Source organism: Trichechus manatus, unplaced genomic scaffold (genome assembly GCF_000243295.1).
Source record: "Trichechus manatus latirostris isolate Lorelei unplaced genomic scaffold, TriManLat1.0 scaffold00141, whole genome shotgun sequence".
Lineage (NCBI taxonomy): Eukaryota > Metazoa > Chordata > Mammalia > Sirenia > Trichechidae > Trichechus > Trichechus manatus.
This window is the reverse complement of record NW_004444077.1, coordinates 1,709,107-1,729,273: the sequence shown is the minus strand read 5'-3', so window position 1 is coordinate 1,729,273 and position 20,167 is coordinate 1,709,107. Positions and strand designations below refer to the sequence as shown.

Genomic DNA, 20,167 nt, shown 5'->3' with positions numbered 1-20,167 from the left:
GACTCTCTGTTGTGTTCCCTGTCAGGGCGGTCATTGGTGGTAGCCAGGCACCATCTAGTTCTTCTGGTCTCAGGCTGATGAAGTCTCTGGTTTATGTAGCCCTTTCTTTTGGAACTGCTTTTTCAATGTCGAAGAAATAATTGCAACTCACAGCATCCAAAGCAGCCACATTAATGACATTAAAAACGCTTTGCCATTGAGTCAATTTTGACTCATAGAGACCCTATAGGACAGAATAGAACTGCCCCATAGGGTTTCCAAGGAGTGGCTGGTGGATTTGAACTGCCAACATATTGTTTAGCAGCCTTAGCTCTTAACCACTATGCCACCAGGGTTTCTGTTAATGACATTAGGGCATTGGAAAAACTCCCATAAGATGCTGATGATGAAACTCCCAGGGCAGATTATCCAATAGGCAAGGTAAGCATGGTGCTTACGTTGCTTACCAGATCATCTGTAGTGAACAATTTCACATTTTTTCACCACATCAAAGATTCTGCTTCTAGGTATGGCTGGCATCTGTCTCTCTCCCAACCCCATAGTACCTTCCTACAAAATCAAGACCTCTTTTCAAATTTACAGACCCTGACAGGGATGGATTATCCACTGAGTGAGGTAAGCATGGGCTTACTTGTGCTTACTTCCTAATCTGTAGTGAACATTTTCACAAACCCATATGAAATTGTTCACTACAGATTAGGAAGTAAGCACAAGTAAGCCTGTGCTTACTTTGCCTATTGGATAATCCACCCCTGATAACCTCCACATTTCAGACAGTGATTATGGGACCTCAGGAAAAAACAAACAAACAAAAAACTACCATAAAAACATATAGCAAACCTCTCATTGCTCAGGAACAAACACATCATGGAATAACGAATCAGTCCTTTTTCCTAAAATTAGCACATATCATTGCTGAGCCTAATACAAAAATTGTTTCAATTCATGTTTTTAAAAGTTGAATTTTGGACAGGAGAGGCCTTTCCCAATTTTCTGTGATATGAAGGCTGGAAAGCTTGTGAATTTCTGTTTTACAAACACTCTGAAACTTGAAAAGAACTTCACTTTTTAGGGACTTGTTAATTTTGCTCCCCAGTCAGTAAGTCGGGAATCTCAGTTCATTAACCAGTAAAACAGCAATCAATCAACTGACAATGAGAATGCTCTGATTAAAACTCACATTGTACATTAAATAATAATTGGGTATTGATGAACTCTCATTCTAATCCCGAGTCTTTACCAATATTTAGGCATTGACAGATCAGGACTCTGTAGGTCAGAAAGCTAAATCTTATCAGTAACTCTCATCATTTCCCAAATGAAGTGTCTCGGATTGATCCAGACACTATTAGGTTTATAAGAAGACTAGAAAACATGTTCCCTCACTCTGGAGAACTTACCATCTAATTAAGGGAGAAAATGCTTATATGCAAAGATAAAAGAAAATACTGAATCGAATTTAAGATTATGTGATATAAGCACTAAGTCAAAGAGCCTCACACTTTGATGACAATTATCTGGGCAGCAGGGTATAATGCAGATGCTCCAGAGATTCTGAGACTGTAGGTGGGAGTACCTGCCCAGAGGATTCTGATGCTCATTGGTCAAGAGAATGCACCTTAAGAAACACTGGATATATGGGAGCAATAAAACTCAGCTCTCATTCCCCACTGGGCTGTGTGAGATTACAAGAGATAAAAGGCAAATATTAACATTTTCACTTTTTTATTGTATGATTATGTATATTACAGAGATGATTTAGATGTAATTATCTTTATGAAAGAACCTATGCTGTAAGCATAACTAGCCTGCAGATATGGTGTGTTTGGCCCCATGATGTTTTAAACATAGGTTGGACCCAGTTGGCCACTGTCATACCCTGTATTATCCACCCATTTTCCTCATTTCTGTTACTGGCTTGGCCCATGTAGGCATCTGAGTTTGAGATTGCCAGCTTACCATTTATCTTGGAAGATAAGATACACTCACAACCTCATACATACTCACCTGAAATTATGACAGTAAAAAGAAATGCCTGATAACTTCCATTATATGGTATAATACCTATTGGTATTTTAGGATTAAAACTCACATCTCCTGATGCCTATTCTAATCACCCAGGCATCCACTCACTCATTAATGTAGTTGACAAATTTTACTGCCTACTATGTGCTAGGCACATTTCTGTTTTCTGGGGACTAAAAAAAAGTATTTAGAAAGGGAAAAAAATGAAGAGAAAGAAAAGAGTTGGACAGAATGCTCAATGCTGGCAGAATTGGTGAACTTCACCAAAATAATTGTCAGAGAATTCTGGAAAACCACTCTCCTCCAAGTTTTATAAAAGATCTGCCTGCCAAGAAAATGTCACTATGTCTCCCTTTTGGAATTTTTTTAGAAGATGTTTAAACCTCATAACTTCTACCCCATGAGCCTTACCATGCACACCACTATATACATTCTTTCAATTCACAATTAAGTAATATTTGGCTGCTGCCACATTTTTTTGCCCTTATGTGAGTTGTGAAACACAAAACACCTCCTTACGCAGACTTGCTGTCATTGCCAAGATGTTGTGCAAACTTTGGTACATAAAATATTTTGAAAGAAAAATATGCTCCGATGCATTGGCTTTGATTTCCATATTCAGCCACACTCTTTGCCTTAAACTCAGCCCATGTAGAACTTGTCTTAATAGAAAGCATCTGTTTCTCCCTCAACACTCATTTTCTCCTCAAGAACGGTGAAGACCATGGTAATGGCACATCTTCACACAGTAAAGTGTGTGTGTGTGTGCGCACGTGCATGTGTTTTTCTGCTTCTACCAATAAAACGATAGTATTTGATGCTAACTTACAAAAATAGGTTTCTGTTCCTATCTCCTGGGATTTAATATCAATTTATATTTCATATGTATTCACTGATAGTACCTCACATGTATGGAGTATATGTGTGTGTGTGCATTTGAGATTTTAAAGTCCCTCTTACAGTACTAGGTAGGTAAGTCACTGAGATAGAGTAGAAAGCCAGTGCTTAAATATGGTTAAAACTTCTTGATCCTTGTTTTAATCAAGCACAGGACTACTAGACAAATGAAAGCATGTCTGTATTCTTTTATTAAAGTTTTGCCAATAATCAACCTATGTCTTTAGAGTTACCATCTTCCTTCATACTCTTTCATTCACCAATGATTTGTTGAGCATCTACTATTTATTGTGCATTCTTCTAGGTCTTAGGGACATAGAAAACAAAATGACCTCTCAAGAACCTAAAAAGACCAAATTTTTAGTAAGTTTCAGAATCAGAATATCTCAGTGAGATAAGTCCTTTCTTCCAAATTTCATCCCAATCAAAAAGACTTTGAGATCTTATAGTCAAATTTCTTAGGGCTATATAGAAGTGGTCCTGAGCTTGTGCTAAGGCCCACTTTGAGCATCCTTTTACCCGAAAGCATTTATCTTTCTGTCTTAGTCATCTAGTGCTGCTATAACAGAAATACCACAAGTGGATGGCTTTAACCAAGAGAAGTTTATTCTCTCACAGTCCAGTAGGCTACAAGTCCAAATTCAGGGCATCAGCTCCAGTAGAAGGCCCCCTCTCTCTGTCAGCTCTGGAGGAAGGTCCTTGTGATGCATCGGTCTTCCCTTGGTCTGGGAGCATCTCAGGTCAGGAACCCCAGGTCCAAAGGATGAGCTCTGCTCCAGGCACTGCTTTCTTGGTGGTGTGAAGTTCCCCGTGTGTCTCTGCTGGCTTCTCTCTTTTATATCTCAAAAGAGATTGGCTTAAGACACTATCTAATCTTGTAGACCTCATCTGTGTAACTGCCGCTAATCCATCTTATTACATCATAGTGATAGAGTTTACAACACATAAGGAAATCACATCAGATTACAAAATGGTACACAATCATACAATACTGGGAATCATGACCCAGCCAAGTTGATAGATATTTTGTGGGGACAAGTTCAATCCATGACACTCTCAGAATGGTCTCAAGGATGTTAGGAGACCGTTAAGTAAATCAAATGTACAATGACCAAACCTTTGAGCTGGAGGCAATCAAAACATGCTCACAAATAAGTGGCAGGTGTAAGGCTGATTTACGTTTATAGGAAGCTGGATGAGTGTTTAGAAAGTATGGAAAATCTAGGAAAAGAGTGCTTTCCATTGAACTGTATGTTTGTTACTTCACTGCTTTGCTGGTGTAATGACTTGTCCACGGATCACCATGGAAAGTGCTAACACAGCAAGGTTGCAAACTTTGTCTACAAAACAGGCTAGAAAATTAAGGGAACACTCGAGCCCTTTTAAATGGACAGTTCTTTCCTTAGAGGACAAATTACTTGTCCTCCGTGTTATTAACTGCATTTCTCTCAAAGGAGTTTGAAGTCCTTTAGGAAAGTGTCCAAATTTGAAAACTGGAAACAAACCCCAGTCCTAAATGCTAATTCACCAATATCCATTTCCTTAAAATTTCTGGGGTAAATATTTAAAGAAACAGTATGTATGAAGAAAATTTTGTAAATCTCAGTATAGGCCTGGCCATTGGGTCTTATTTGGTAAGATATCATAGTCAAAATACAAAAGATCTTTTAAGAAGATGTTAATCTAATAAAAATGCTGAGATTAACATTTTCTTTTATTTTAATAGAAAGCAAGGGCTCTGTCAGACAGGACTGATTTTAGCAAAAGGTAGGATGGGGTCCAATTAAACTTGTCTTAAACCAGCAAATAAATATATCCTTGGTTTTACTGAAGCATGCCAAAATAGTAAGATTCATTAAATCCAGTCTGTTTTACTGTTAAAGCAGTTTTGTGGGCTAAACGGTGACATAGTAGCTTTCTCAAAGCTGGCAAAGTTATCAGGCAGGTATTGCTCTCTTAATATTAAAAAAAAAACCTAAAAAATATTTGTCTTGTTTTGGGCACCTAGGTAAAATGGCTCTCTGTTTCTCTTAACTTAGTTTGGAAGGGAGATATATAATGATTTTTTTTCCCCACAAAAATGAAGTAATGTAAGTTGCTTGAGATCCGTGTGAGTATGTTGGCATGGGATGACTGCCCTTTCTTTTTCTTGGCTTCCAGAGCTAGGCATCTGCAATTTGCAAAACCAACTCAAGATAAAGTACCCAGCTGGGTAAGTTTGTACAGTAGATCTCACAAACTGGTTTGTTATTCAATCAATCTTTCTTTTCTCCCCTTCTCTCTTTCCTTGTTTTCTTCTTTCTCCCTGTCTCAATGAACTAACTGCCCAACTGTTCCCCCAGGCTATTCATCTCCTAAAAAATCTGCTGATGAAGCCATTTATTTATCTCTGTGCCTGAGAATCAAGTTGCCTTAACTGTTTCAGATACCCTGCAAGCTGGCAGGTCCAGTTACTTCAAGCTTCCTAGTTATTTATTTGGGGCATGGACAGTAAGGTGGCTGTGGATGGCTAAAATAATCGAACAGTTCTTGTTTGATACAAAAAAACAATGACAACAACAGCTGTGACGATCTCAACAACAAAACAATTATCAGGAAATCATCCAGCAAACAGCTTTTAAAGAGAAAGACTGAAGGGATAAAACATTCCTATCCTCTGGTTGCCAGATCTTCCAGTCCTCTATTTCAACGGTCAGCACACTGTGGCCCAAGGGCCAAATTCAGCTTCCCACCAGTTTTTGTAAATAAAGTTCTATTGGAACACAGCCACACACATTTGTTTATGTTTTGTCTATGGCTGCTTTCATACTATAGTAATGGAGGTGAATAGCTGAGGCGAACACTATATTGTCCACAAAACCTAAAATGTTCACTATCTGCTCCTTTACAGAAAACTTCTCTATTTGGCTGTATTAGGCCAGTAATGCTGGGTACTTTGCTCTGTCACATTAAATTGAAAAAATGGCTTAGAAAAGTTGTTGTTGGTGTTGTTAGGTGCTGTTGAGTTGATTCCAACTTACAGCGATCCTATATACAACAGAACAAAACACTGCCCAGTCCTGGGTCATCCTCACAATCGTTGCTATGTTTGAGCCCACTGGTGCAGCCACTCTGTCAATCCATCTCATTTAGGGTCTTCCAGTTTTTTGATGCCCCTCTACTTTACCTACTTTTATGATGTCCTTCTTCAGGGACTGATCCCTCCTGATAACATGTCCAAAGTACGTGAGACAAAGTCTTGCCATCCTCGCTTCTAAGGTACTTTCTGGATGTACTTCTTCCAAGAAAGATTTGTTCGTTCTTCTGGCAGTCCATTCAATATTCTTCACCAACACCACAGTTCAAAGGCATCAATTCTTCTGTTTTCCTTATTCACTGTCCAGCTTTTGAATTCATATGAGGTGACTGAAAATACCATGGATTGGGTCAGGGGTACCTTATTCCTTAAGGTGATATCTTTGCTTTTGAACACTTTAAAGATGTCTTTTGCAGCATATTTGCCCAATGCAATACGTTGTTTGATTTCTTGACTACTGCTTCCATGGGTGTTGATTGTGGATCCAAGTAAAATGAAATCCTTCACAACTTCAATATTTTCTCTGTTTACCATGATGTTGCTTATTGGTCCAGTTATGAGGATTTTTGTTTTCTTTATGTTAAGGTGTAATCCATACTGAAGGTTGTAGTCTTTGATCTTTATCAGTAAGTGCTTCAAGTCCTCTTCACTTTTCAGCAAGCAAGGTTGTGTCATCTGCATATCACAGTTTGTTAATGAGTCTTTCTTCAATCCTGATGCCATATTCTTCTTCATACAGTCCAGCTTCTGGAATTATCTGCTCAGTATACAGATTGAATAAGTCTGGTGAAAGAATACAACCCTGATGCACACCTTTCCTGATTTTAATCCATGTAGAATCCCCTTGTTCTGTTCATATGACTGCCTCTTTGTCTATGTATAGGTTCCACATGAGCACAATTAAGTGTTCTGGAATTCCTATTCTTTACAATGTTATCCATAATTTTTCATGACCCACACAGTCAAATGCCTTTGCATAGTCACTAAAACACAGGTAAATATGTTTCTGGTATTCTCTGCTTTCAGCCAGGAGCCATCTGACATTAGCAATGGTATCCTTGGTTCCACGTCGTCTTCTGAATCCAGCTTAAATTTCTGGCAGCTCCCCGTTGATGTATAGCTGCAACCATTTTTGAATTACCTCTAGCAAAATTCTACTTGTGTGTGATATTAATGATATTGTTTGATAATTTCCACATTCTGTTGGATCACCTTTCTTTGGAATGGGCACAAATATGAATGTCTTGCAGTTGGCTGGCCAGGTAGCTGTCTTCCAAATTTCTTGGCATAGATGAAAGAGTACTTCCAGTGTTGCATCCATTTGTTGCATCCGTTTGTGGAAAGAAAGGTTTACAAAGAATACCCAGCAAACCTTGGAAGGAACTGGAATAATAAATGTTTATCATGAGAATACCTGTTTAACCATCCACCATTACAAATGGCAGGAACTTATAGACTCTTCCATCAACTTCATTTTACAGATTAAGAAACTGCCCAGAAAGGCTAAAGGATTGACTTGCGCAAGATCACACATTGAACTGAAAGATGAACATATACAAATCCAAGAAAGCATATTAGGGAGAAATAAATAAGAAAAAATATATTTGCTTGAGAGAATTGTAGCTTGTCCAACACAGCTGAAAAGTGGAGTATGCAATCACAGAAGAATTTATTTAGTTTAGTGTTTTTCTTTGTTCTTTGCAGTTATGAACACTAGCCATTCCTTCTATTCCATAGCAACTTCTCGTCCACCCCACCGGGAAACCCTGATTGTACGCTTACAATCTGTTTGGCTCAAATGATTAGAATGAGTTTTGTGGTCATTGTAGAGTTCATCCTTCAGATGTTACCTAATTTTCAAGTCACCAGGACACTGCATCTATTCTTAGTCCCTGGAGTGGGCACTTATTATGGGTTGGCACTAAAGACTGTACCATGAGTGAGCAAGCAGCATTTCGGTGGGAGAGTGGCCAGGAACAAAACGTCAGTGGGTCAGGGTGGAGTGGAGAGAGTTTGGTAACTCAGGGGAAGGAATGAGAAATTTTTCTTAAAAGATATCCTCCAACTTTAGAAGGGCTCTTTGTGGCAGATCTGAAACTTCTGCTCTGTAAGTTTCTGCCCCAGAACAGTGGTTTTGAACTTTCCTTTGAATTACAGTGGCTTTTAAGGATTTCACAAAGCTATGGATTCTGCCTCTCTCCCATCCTTCCAAATACACATACAACTAACAATTTTTCCTACAGTTTCAGGGACTACAAATTCTCTAAACATCCACAGACCATCCCTAGACCTCAGGTTGAGAACTGTACCCACCCCCACCCCCACCAAACCCCAAAAGTTAGTGTTTATGAAAGTAATGGAATGATTTTCCCCTTAGAAACATGCTTTACACTGCACTTCCCAGCTTAAATCATCAATGGCTCCTCATTGCCTCTAGGGTTAAGTCCTAATGTCCGAGGATGTTAATATAAGGCCCTCCATGATCTGGCTTCTGCATCTTTCTCCAGTCTCAACTCTCAGCCTTTCCTCACTCTATACTATAGTAATACCTAACTATCTGCACTTCTTCAAACTCACAGAGCTCTTTCTTCTCTCCAAATTTTTGCATACGCTCATGTTTTCTCTGCCTGGAACACCCTTTTCCATTCTTTCTAGGCTGGGCTCACATGTCATTCCCTTCAGGAAGTCTCCTCTGACCTCCCAAGGCTGAGTTAGGTGCTCCTCTTCTGTGCTTCCATAACACCTGGTGCTGACTTATTAGGTAGCACTTATCATTCTGTACCATGGTTGCTTGTTTGCTTATCTCTGTCTCCAAATATAAGTGCTTGGAAGGCTGGGGCATATTGTTCACCATAATATCCCAAGGATAAAGCACTCTCCATCAATGTTTGTTGTATAAATGAATACATGAATGAATGAAGAGCAGGGTAAAGTAGAAAATGGGGACAGAACTTCCTGACATGGAGCACATGAGGTAAAAAATGCTAGCTCTTTTCAAAGGCCACTGGAAAGCCAAAGTAGGAGAAAAAGGCAATGTTGTTAAATCCAGTGTTTTTTTTATGGGCGTGCCCCCTACAGTGGCCCATGGCAAAAAGGGCAGCTTTAGAAAGGAACAGAGTTAGCGGTGTGTGATGATGAAGATCATGATGACACTGATGATGATGATGATGATAATGACAGTACGTGTTGGAAGAGAGGAAGAAGGGACACTGACGGAGTAAAATCTCTACTAATAGTTGTTGTTTATTGAAAGCTATATGCCAGGTCTTGTGCTGAGGGCTTTACAATTATTAGCTCATTTAATCCTCACGACAATTCTAGTTTAATTATTAGTCCCATTTTAAAGATGAAGAGATAGAGGTTAAGAAATTTGCCCTTTTTTTTTCTTTCTTTACACATATGCTTTTAAAATGCAATGTATCTTAGAAAGATACTGACCTTAATAAAACAAGCAAAATATTTAAAAACTATCCACCTGTTATAAAAACAACTTGAGTTGCAGGAAGCAATAATAAAAAGTGGGTTCTGGGATCAGACAGTCCTGGGTTCAAATCCCAACTCTGCTTTTTTTTGTAAGTTATAAGACAGTAATAATACTTTCTTCAAAAAGTGTTTGTTAAGAACAAAGGTCACAAAATAAGTGCTTAGCATAGTATCTGGTATATAATAGACTCGAAATATATATTAACATCCCCCCTTAAGTCAATGTGATATTTACTGAATATCTATTATATATAAGGCAATGAATTAAATAATGTACAATTTCTGATCATCAGATAGTGAGGGTAGCATGGTGGTCTTTATGATAATACCAGCAATAAACTAACAAACAATAATTACCTAATAATAATTATATAATAGTTAAGCAATAATTATGTGATAATAATTATTATAATTATTGCTTATAAACAACAAGCAATAGCTACCACTTGAACTTATCAGTAGCTAAGCATTGTCACCACTACCACCATCAACTAAAGCAAAATTAGCAAATTGTGTTTAAGAGTAATTTTATCCTTTGTTGAATTTATTCTATAAATTTTGTTATAGATAACTAAGAATATTAGTCCATAAATTATTTTCTCTTTGGTATAGTGTGTAACTATATTAGGCTTATAACTCTTCTTTAACAAAGCAGTCATTTCAAAGGGACATACATGAGGAACCAGTTTTACTCCCTAAAATTGTATCGTTACTCTAGAAATGTTTGGAAGGTATTATACTTTTGGATGGAATAAGTTATCAACATTTCTGTTCTCATCAAAAGTGAAGGCAACCCAGTAAACAAGTAGTGATGGAGAATGAAGAAGGGATAAATGATACCACAGTCCAAAAGGAACAAAATCCCTTTTCAAGGGCTGGTTCTTCAATCAAAGTGATGGCTGAATTATACATGAAAAAATATGTAATTTTTAAAAATTGACCTTCAAAGATGGCTTCTTATACTTTTAAAAAATACAAGATTTTTCCTTTGGGGGGGGGGGAATCAATATGCAGTTTTGACTCCGGAATTTCACTTTAATGAAAATGTTATAGACTACTTTTAGCTTTTTATTAAACTTTTTAAGACAGAAAAGTGAGACATCTAAGAAAATTCTCACATACTTTGTATGCTATCTCATGGCAATTTATCATAATGATGAAAAAAATGTAGCCTCTGTAGTGAGAATTCCTGGGTTCAGATCTTTCCTCCATAACTTATTGTTTGTTTGTTCTTCGGCAAATATGTGAAATATGTGACACAGTCTATGGCTCATAGAAGGTGTCCAAGAAAAATTAGCATTTATGTTTAAGTATTATTTGCTCTGGTGATTTTTACTTATTCTTCTTAACTCCCACAGTATGACATTTCATTGATTCTTCTGGGAATCTGTTTTACGTGACCTGTGAACCTTGTTAATTTTGTGGTCTTCTCTTATAATCTCTCTAGGCCATACTTTCTCTAACTTTAAAATATGGGAATTAGTTTATAATCTCTAAAGTCTATTCTAATGCTAGAATAGTTGAAATTCCAACTATACTATTAATCTAGGTAACAATAAATACCACTGTGATAAAATGATTTCAGCTCTTTTTTTTTTTTTTCCATTTGAGACTACAATACACCTAACAACACGACATGCAAAGGTTTTGCCTGTATAGTGAGCAAATAATAGGTTGATCCAGTTGGAGGTGGGGAGTGGGGAATCAAACTGGTTGTCTTATAAAGTAATTGAAGTAAATGAACAGAGGATTGAAAATGGAAATGTTGTGGAATTATCTTAGACTGAGTTCTGGCCCTGTTCACATGCATAGACATGGAAGGCAAAAAATACAGAACCATTTGGTAATAACTTGTAACTTTTCTCAGCTCATTCTGTTAAAAGGTTTGCATTTTTCCTTGATTCTGTAAAAACTCTACAAAATCTTTTGCTAGAAATAATGTCTGTGCTTTGAATCTGGGTTCTGCACCAAAATATACAAAATGTACTAACCTTCAAAGTAACATGCAAATTCTGACATTTCTCCTCTTAGAGGAAGTGAGAGAATATCTTGGTTATTGCAGGTTATTGAACAGACATGGAAATCTAGATACACTGATACCATGGTCAATATCTTCAAATGTGTCCATCTACTGTAATATGACATGATTAGCTATTTTTTGAATGTATTAGTATAATGACCACAAAGGACAGAAGAAAAAGAGCCTTCTGTTCTCTGTTAAATGTAGTCCTGAAGTCTCCCTTGGATTAGCAAAGCAAGCCACTAAATACTTCAGTGGGACTTCAAAAAAGCTGAGTTCTCCTTAAGAATCACTAACGGATGAACTTCAAAAGAGTAGAGGTTTCAGTTGGATCAATTCCCAGAAAATCAGGTTATTTACCAAATCTTATTTATGCAAACTACACAAACACATTTTGATCTTCAGAGTACCAAAATAATGTTTTAGAAAAATGATATCCTTAAATGAAAATTCTACCATGGAGAAGAACAAGGAGGGTCTATTTTTTTTTTTTTTTTGGTCTAATTATCTTGTCTGTCTACACTGATCCAAATTAGCTGTGCAATTATAGCTAGATCTGCTGTTACTCTATGGCTATGAATCTAGAAGAGAGTATCTAAAATGTTTATTGATTCTGTTGAGTAATAAAATTAGGATATCTTAAACACACGCTCACATAGTAATTTTGGCTTCTCTGTTTCTGTTTGTTTGGAATTTCAAGGTGGGATATATAGCCTAAATTATTTTTTTATCAACTATTTTTGAATAAAATTTTCCATCTATAAGAATTTCTAGCATATTTTTGGGTTCATAAGTTGGTTATTTACATTAATCCATCCAAATAAAAAATTCAGAATAAGGTAGGTACATTTTGGCACCTGTCCAACATAGGTGACTGGTATTGCTTGGATCCCAACCATATGCTTTATTTATCTGTCATATAGAATATATCAATTATTTGTTTACATTTATATTTTCTTTTACGATACCATGATTACTTTAAGAACATGGATGTGTTCTATTCATCTTTGCAGTACCACTAGCACACATAAGACTGGCATAAAATAGATCTTTAATATATATACATTTTTTAAATTTTTTTCACATTTAATCCTTGAAGAGAATATCTATTGTCCTATTACATATAATTACTTGAAAATCAGATCAACTTAATTTATAACCTTATTCATAATTATTTATTGAATTTTCCAGTGAAATGACAAATATTAATATAAAATATTAAGTATATAAAGTGCCTTATTAGGGAATATTTATTGTTTATCAATTCAAGATATTATATAAATTGTCTCACTTATGATTAAAGCTGTGAACTTAAATTCAGCATGTACAGACTTATGTGGACTTTTAACTTTTTTTTCTCAGCAAATCGGGTAAGTTGGTTGTATTGGATTCTGTTACTTGTAACTGGAAACAGACCCTTGATTTGAACATAGTTGTCCAGTGATTTTTCAATTTGATAAACATTTGTGGCTTATGTTCCTAACTGCTGATCAGGGGAAAATGCATGAAGGGATACTGATATATTGTGCAGTTACCAGTGTTTACATTGTTTTGTACTTTCCAGATCCATGTGGTACTTTTTAAGAAGATATGCATCTGGGACTGAAACAGCTCTTCAGCTGCTGGCTGGATACACGTAACAGTTCATTTAGTCTATATCTGAGTATTTCCAAATATTTAAATCAAAACTGTGACTAAATTTGAGCCAATTGAATCCCTTTAGAATTGGAAAATATTGTTAGCCAGCCATCCGTAGAAGTAAAAAAAATTATTTACTTGCTTCTTTGTAAACTTAACAGAATTGGACCTGAATATATGAAATGCCACAACATTGAACATTGTTTAAATTTAAAATCAGGCAACTATTTGCTTTGCCTATATATTACCAAATAATTAGCTTTTTAAAGATTATTTAACTAAAATAACTAAATCAATCACTTGTTTTTGTTGTTAAGAAGGCACAGCTTGACTATCCCATCCTAGGGACCGATTTATCTGATAGATTTTTGGTTGAAGTTCATCCGATTTATCTAATCTTTGCCACGTCTTCTCTTCAGTTTTCTCCTTGTAGACACAACTGTATTGGCACCAGTGAGATTCTAGCATCCCTTTTAAAAGTAGTTTTTTTTTTCATAGTATTGGTTAAAAAATTATATTCCATTTAAAAATGATGGTAAGTTAATAAATACTCCGAGGGTTAATTAAGCCAAAGTATTTTGAGCTCTTTAGAGACAAAATAGCATTGTTATATGCAATGTTAATATACAATTCACTAGCCATATATTTATATGGAAGAGAGGACAATTAAGTTCCTTTAAAGTGAATACATATAGCTTACTACTTAAGAAAGCTATTCCCATTAACAATAGTCCTTCCATACCACAGTGCTACAACTTTTTCTTAATCTGTCAATTAACGGCACCTAAAAACAACAATAATTAATTCTGAACATTTTTCTTCTACCTTAATCATTTTTCTGGCAGCTGGGTTCATGGTTTTCTCCCAGATAAAATACATCATTCATCCATACACTTTGCCATAGGTTTCTATTCTAAGAAGGGATATTAATGCTTTGGACTTTACCTGGTTTTAGACAGAAAATGAGATGGTCGCTGTTTTTATAGAAAAAGCAATACAGATATAGGTAAGTTAGTTTATTTCGGTAATTTACCTATATTCATTATTTACAGAAGACAGGCTATTGGTATGTGGTGAAAAACTTTCAGTTAAATTTGAGATCAGCAGAATTAACTGATATTCTACCATTTTGGTCTCCAGAGGGTAGAAGTAAACAACATGGGCATTGATACATGAAACCTTCACTTCTTATAGGAGCCATGAAAAGTATGGTAATTTAACTGTAAGCGTCTATGACAGGAAAGGAAGGCTGTAGTGAACCATTGCACCACCAGGGCTCCGAAGAGTTACATACATGTGTAAAGTGGAAGAAAAGTTGCTTTATGCAGACATATCAACAAAACATAGCAAACTTGATTTGGTAAGGAGTGTGTGTGTGATATTTTTGGATGGGGGTAGTAGATATAATCTGAAAACATCACAGCAGTTTTATCATTCAATACTTTAAAATAAATATTTTAAAAGTCACTTCATGATCATAACGCAGTGATGTTTATAAGAATTTCACAGTTTTACGAGGTCACTCTCACCCAGAATAATAATAATATTTTAAAATTTAAAAAAAAGTGTTTTTTCTCCCTTAAAAGATCCCATTGATATTTTACAGCCGTAAAATAAAGTTTCAAAAATGGTTACTGCAAAAGTCCATAAGCTAACCAATCAATGACAGAATAAGTAGAGTTTGTTTGTTAGTTTATTTACCCTTTAGGAAAACGCCAAGACACGCTCTAACCGCTCCACAATTTGGTGGTTAAGTATTTGATTTGCAAAACACAATTCAATATTTTATTTATAGAAGGCAAGAGATGTGGTGATCCAACCTTAAGTTTTGACTTCTGAATATTTGTGTTTGCCCAAGTGTGCATACACAGAGGGAGTGTGCATCTGAGGGAGGTATTTATACCCTTACTACTATGACCAGGGGCAGATTACCAAATAAGTAAGATAAACACGGGCTTACTTGTGCTTACTTCCTAATCTGTAGCGAACAAGAGGTGGTGAAACCCACATGAAATTGTTTACTACAGATTAGGAAGTAAGCCCAAGTGAACCTGTACTTACCTTGCTCACTGTGTAGTCCGCCCCTGTTGAGGACTGTAAATTTGAAAACAGGCTTTGATTCTGTAGGAAGGTGCTGTAGGGTTGGGTGAGAGCCAGATGCCAGCCATACCTAGAAGCAGATTCTTTGATGTGGTGAAAAAATGTGAAATTGTTCACTACAGATGATCTGGTAAGCAAGGTAAGCACCGTGCTTACCTTGCCTATTGGGTAATCCGCCCTAGCTCCCATCAAATCTCTTTTATTAGCAAACTTTTAAAAATATTTTGCTGAAATCTCATATGCCAATTCTCAGCTTGGCCAAACTCTTGGATATCTGTTCTCTATTTTTGGGCTGTAACGTTTGGTAAACAGAATGTCTGGAGCTCTCCTTAAAGCACCACTAGCAGGCACTGTTAGAGCATTTTCTTTCGAGTTCATTCGACTTGGGCAAAAAGGGAACAGCGGCTTACATCAACTGAGGATCAGCGAACACAATCTCATAGCAACAGACAACAAAACAGTCCCTCATTACAAGCCGTGTCCAACAATCAAGTCTTTAATGAGAACAAAGGTTGACAGTGATTAATCATTAAGCAGTTCCTTGTTCCTCGCTGCACGTGTTCTCAGCAGCCTCCTGCAGAGGCAGTCTGGTATATTTCCTGTCTCTGTGCTCTACTGTGCCATGTCTGAAGGGACGCCCAGGCAGCCTTCTCACTATTTTAATTTCAAATGCTGCAAACAACTACAGAGTTTCTATGTGCACATGTCTTGACTTTTATTCCGAGCCTGGCAGACTCTGAATGGATATAGGGAGTGTGAACATAATAAGCCGTTAACTCCACATCTGCTTGCTAGATTATGTTCAAAGATGGTATAAGAAATTGATTAAACACTGTTTTCTGGAATAAATCTTTAAAATCTGTTTGTTTCTTTAAGCAACATGATGATAACTTGATATAATTTATTTGCGCAGTCAGCATGAGATACCTTCGCTACTGTTTCTACATAAAGATAGCTTCTACATTGACAAAGCACAGAAGCTTTTATTGCTTTGAAATCCTCTTTCCAATAATTCTGTTTCACGAGACAGCGAAGTTGTAATGTTAACTAACGTCATCATTTTATTCTATGCTTTCCTTTCTTGTGTGTTTTTAATTACGTGACTATCAATTTTAGCTGGCCATGCAGTGGAATATGTATTCATCTTAATGAACAGACTTGGAGTTTCTTTTTTTTTTCTCTCTATCTTTCAACAGGTAAGTATCACTGATGATAATAACCATGTTGTCTGTGAACTAGGAGGTCAGGTGAAGAGGGAAGAGTAGCTACAGGGCACAGGTTTCTGAGAGGCAAGGGCGAGGGTTAATGGAAAAAACATCAACAACAAAAAAATGACCAACTCAGTTATGCAACAACAAACATTGTTTTTTCCAATAATAAATACCACATCTAACAACATCAACAAAATGAGAAAACTTTAATAATTCTTTGTATCCATTAACTTAACTTTTCCAACTAGACAGAATTAAGTAATGTCAGGTCTCTAGTGATTCAAGTACCAGATATTATAGCTAGTATTTCTACAGTATAAAAACTAAAAAACATTAATTCCAGTCACAGAGTATGAAATATACAATTTCTTTAAACTGAGTTATAGTCACTGAGGAAAGGGAAATGACAGTGACATTCTACAAACAAAAAGACTACCTTATTATTGGTAACGAAGCTGTTCACACAACTGTATGTGACAGGGATGACATAATGATCGTTGACTCATGTTAGGATCAAAGCAGCCTGTTAGGAAGCTCCATTCAGAAAATTAACATTTTTTTAACTGGAGCCTCCTGGGATCAACGTTTAAAACTAACAACAGTGAACTCTGAACTGTGAAGGAAAACAATGACGAACTGTAGGAGGAAAGCTTGTAGAGTTTGAGATGGTCTCAGACTATGTTCTTACAAACCAACCAATCTGATTATTTTGACTCAGTTCAACCCGTTGTAATGTATTCTAACTGGTTCTATGTGTATCTATATTGTATCTATGTTTATATGTAGGATGATTTGCTTTCACCCCACACAAATGTACTTTTAAAACAATATTTGGCATGCACTGGTTTGCTTTTCCTCAATCTTTTTCCAATTAGAAGTTAAGAGTGTACCATTTGGGGCTTATCTCAGTCTTAGGGCAAAGATCTATGTTAAGGGACTCTAAAACTATGTGTAGGTGGCATGGAACATTAGAGCAATTTCCAAATTATGGGGTATGAAAATCTCAAACAAAATTCTAAAACATGTTTATTTGAGTCATTAATTCAGAAATAAAATAATAGCTCTCATGTATTGGGAACTTACTATGCATCAGGCATTATGTCGGGCACTTTATGCACATATCACATTTCATATGTGCAACAACCCTTTATGATAGGCCCTATTGATATTCCCATTTTACGGATGAGAGAACGGCAATTAAAGAAGTTAAGTAAGAATTCATCTAGCTAGTAAGCAATGGAGCTAAAACTCTAATCCAGGCAGCCTGACTCCAGAGCCCTGCTATAAGGTCAGTATAAGAAATCATTTAAAACTAACACAAGGAGCCCTGGTGACACAGTGGTTAAAGCGCTCTACTGTTTACTGTAAGGTTGGTGGTTTGAAACCACCAGCAACTCCTCAGGAGAAAGATGTGGCAGCCTGCTCCTGTAAAGAATTACAGCCTTGGAAACCCTATGGGGTGGTTACTGTTGGAATCGACTCGACAGCAGTGAGTTCACTTTGGTTTGGTTTAGGGTCCTTGTTATAAAGCAGTAGTAAACCTATGCTACTGTTGTTATGTACTGTCATGTCAATTTCAATTAATAGCCACCCCATGTGACAGAGTAGAACTGACGCATAGGGTTTTCTAGGCTGTAATCTTCAGGAGCAGATCACCCGAGTGGGTTCGAACTGCCAACCTTTCTGTTAGTAGCTGAGAGTTTAACTGGTGTGCCATCAGGGCTCCTAAAACTATTGGTATGTAAATGAAATTTTAAAAACCAAACCACACTGTAAAGTTTAAAGATAGATCAGCCTGCTTGCCTTCTATTAAAAATATATCTTGACTGCTATATTGCGCCATGGAGTTACAGCAGTAAACTAAGTCAAGTCCTGCCCCTGCTGCCATGAAACTAACGTTTTACTATAGGAAGATATACAATAAATATAGCATCAAATAATATATCAGATGATGGCGAGTGCTACGGAGAAAAACAAAGCAGGATTGAGGGATAGTGCGTGCTGGTGGTATGGGGTGAAAGAGCTAGGTGATCAGGGGAAGCCTCTGGGATAAGATGACATTTGAAAAGGAACCTACAGGAAGTGAGGGGAGAGTCATGTGGCTAGCTGTAGGAATTACAAGCACAAAGGTCCTGAGGTGGAAGCATGCTTGACATGGCTGAAGCATGGCAAGGAGGCCTATGAGGCTGGTATAGAAGGAGAGGGAAGAGTGGTAGATAAGATCAAATGACGACTGGGGAATTACAATTCTGTGAGGTTTTATAGGCAATTGTCAGATGTTTAGCTTTTACTTTGAGTGATATAGAGGATCTTGAGCAGAAGAGTGACATGATCAGATACATGATTTAAAGATCACTCTGGCAGCTATGTGGGGAATATTTTGAAAGGGAACAAACTGCAGGAAGACCAGGAAGGAGGCTACAGAAATAATTCAGGGAAGAGATGATAGCAGTGTGGATCAGAGTGGTAGCAATGCAGGTAAGTGGTTGGATTCTAGACAGACTCAGAAGGCAGAGACAATTGAGTTAAGAAATGGACTGGATGTTGAGTGAGAGAGAAAGAGAAGCATCAAAAGTGGCAACAAGATTTCTGGCCTGAGCAAATGGAAGTATAGAGTTATCATTTTTTGAGATGAAGAAGATTGTGAAATGAACAGTTTTGTTTTTGAAGGGAATAGGGATTGGATATAAAGGATTTGACTTTGGATATGTCAAAGTTGAGATGCTCATTACATATCTAAGTGCAGATGTCAGGTAGGCAATTTGATGTATGATCCTGAACTTTAAGAGAAAGAGATCCAGTCTAAAGATATAAATTTGCGGGTTATGAGCATTATAAGCTATTTAAAGCCATGAATTTGGATGAGATCACCTAGGGAGTGAGGGTAAATCATGAAAAGAAGAGGCCTCAGAATTGACCTCTGGGCACCCCATCATTTAGAAGTCTGGGGGATGTAGAAGAAACCAGTAAAGGCGTCTGAGTACTATGGAAGTGTGGTGTTCAGAAAACCAAGCAATGAAAGAGCGTCAAGGAGGAGAGAATGATCAATGGATATTCAACGTTGCTGATAGTTGAGAATTGACCATTGGAGTTGACAATGTGAATATCACTGAGGGCTTTAACAAAAACCTGGTTGGAATAGATTCAAGATAGAAGAGAGAAAGTAGGGGTCAGGACTTCTGGAGAACTTTTTCAAAGGGCACTGCCAAAAAGTTGAGCAGAAAAATGGAGAGGGAGCAGAAAAATGGAGAGGTAGAAGAAGGGAGTATGGAGGTTTTTTTTTTTTTTAATTATGGGAGATATCACCAAAGAAGACATTCAAATGGCCAACAGACACGTGAGGAAATGCTTGCAATCACTAGCCATTAGAGAAATGCAAATTAAAACCACAATGAGATACTATCTCACCACGGCATTACTGGCACGAATCAAAAACACTGGAAATAGCAAATGTTGAAGGGGCTGCGGGGAGATCAGAACTCTTATGCACTGCTGGTGGGAATGCAAAATGATACAACCATTTTGGAGAATGATACGGCACTTCCTCAGAAAGCTAGAAATAGACATACCATTCGATCCAGCAATCCCACTCCTAGGAATATATCCTAGAGAAATAAGAATCGTCACTCGAATAGACATATGCACACCTATGTTCATGGCAGCATTGTTCACAATAGCAAAACGATGGAAACAACCTAGATGCCCATCAACAGATGA

The 20,167-nt window shown here is 37.0% G+C and overlaps 1 protein-coding gene across 2 annotated transcripts in view; it reads right to left on the bottom strand.

Moving 5' to 3' along the window:
- MAML2 (mastermind like transcriptional coactivator 2) overlaps positions 1-20,167 on the bottom strand; it is a 402,137-nt gene that overhangs the window by 23,217 nt on the left and 358,753 nt on the right. The gene's annotated exons all lie outside the window — the stretch shown is intronic.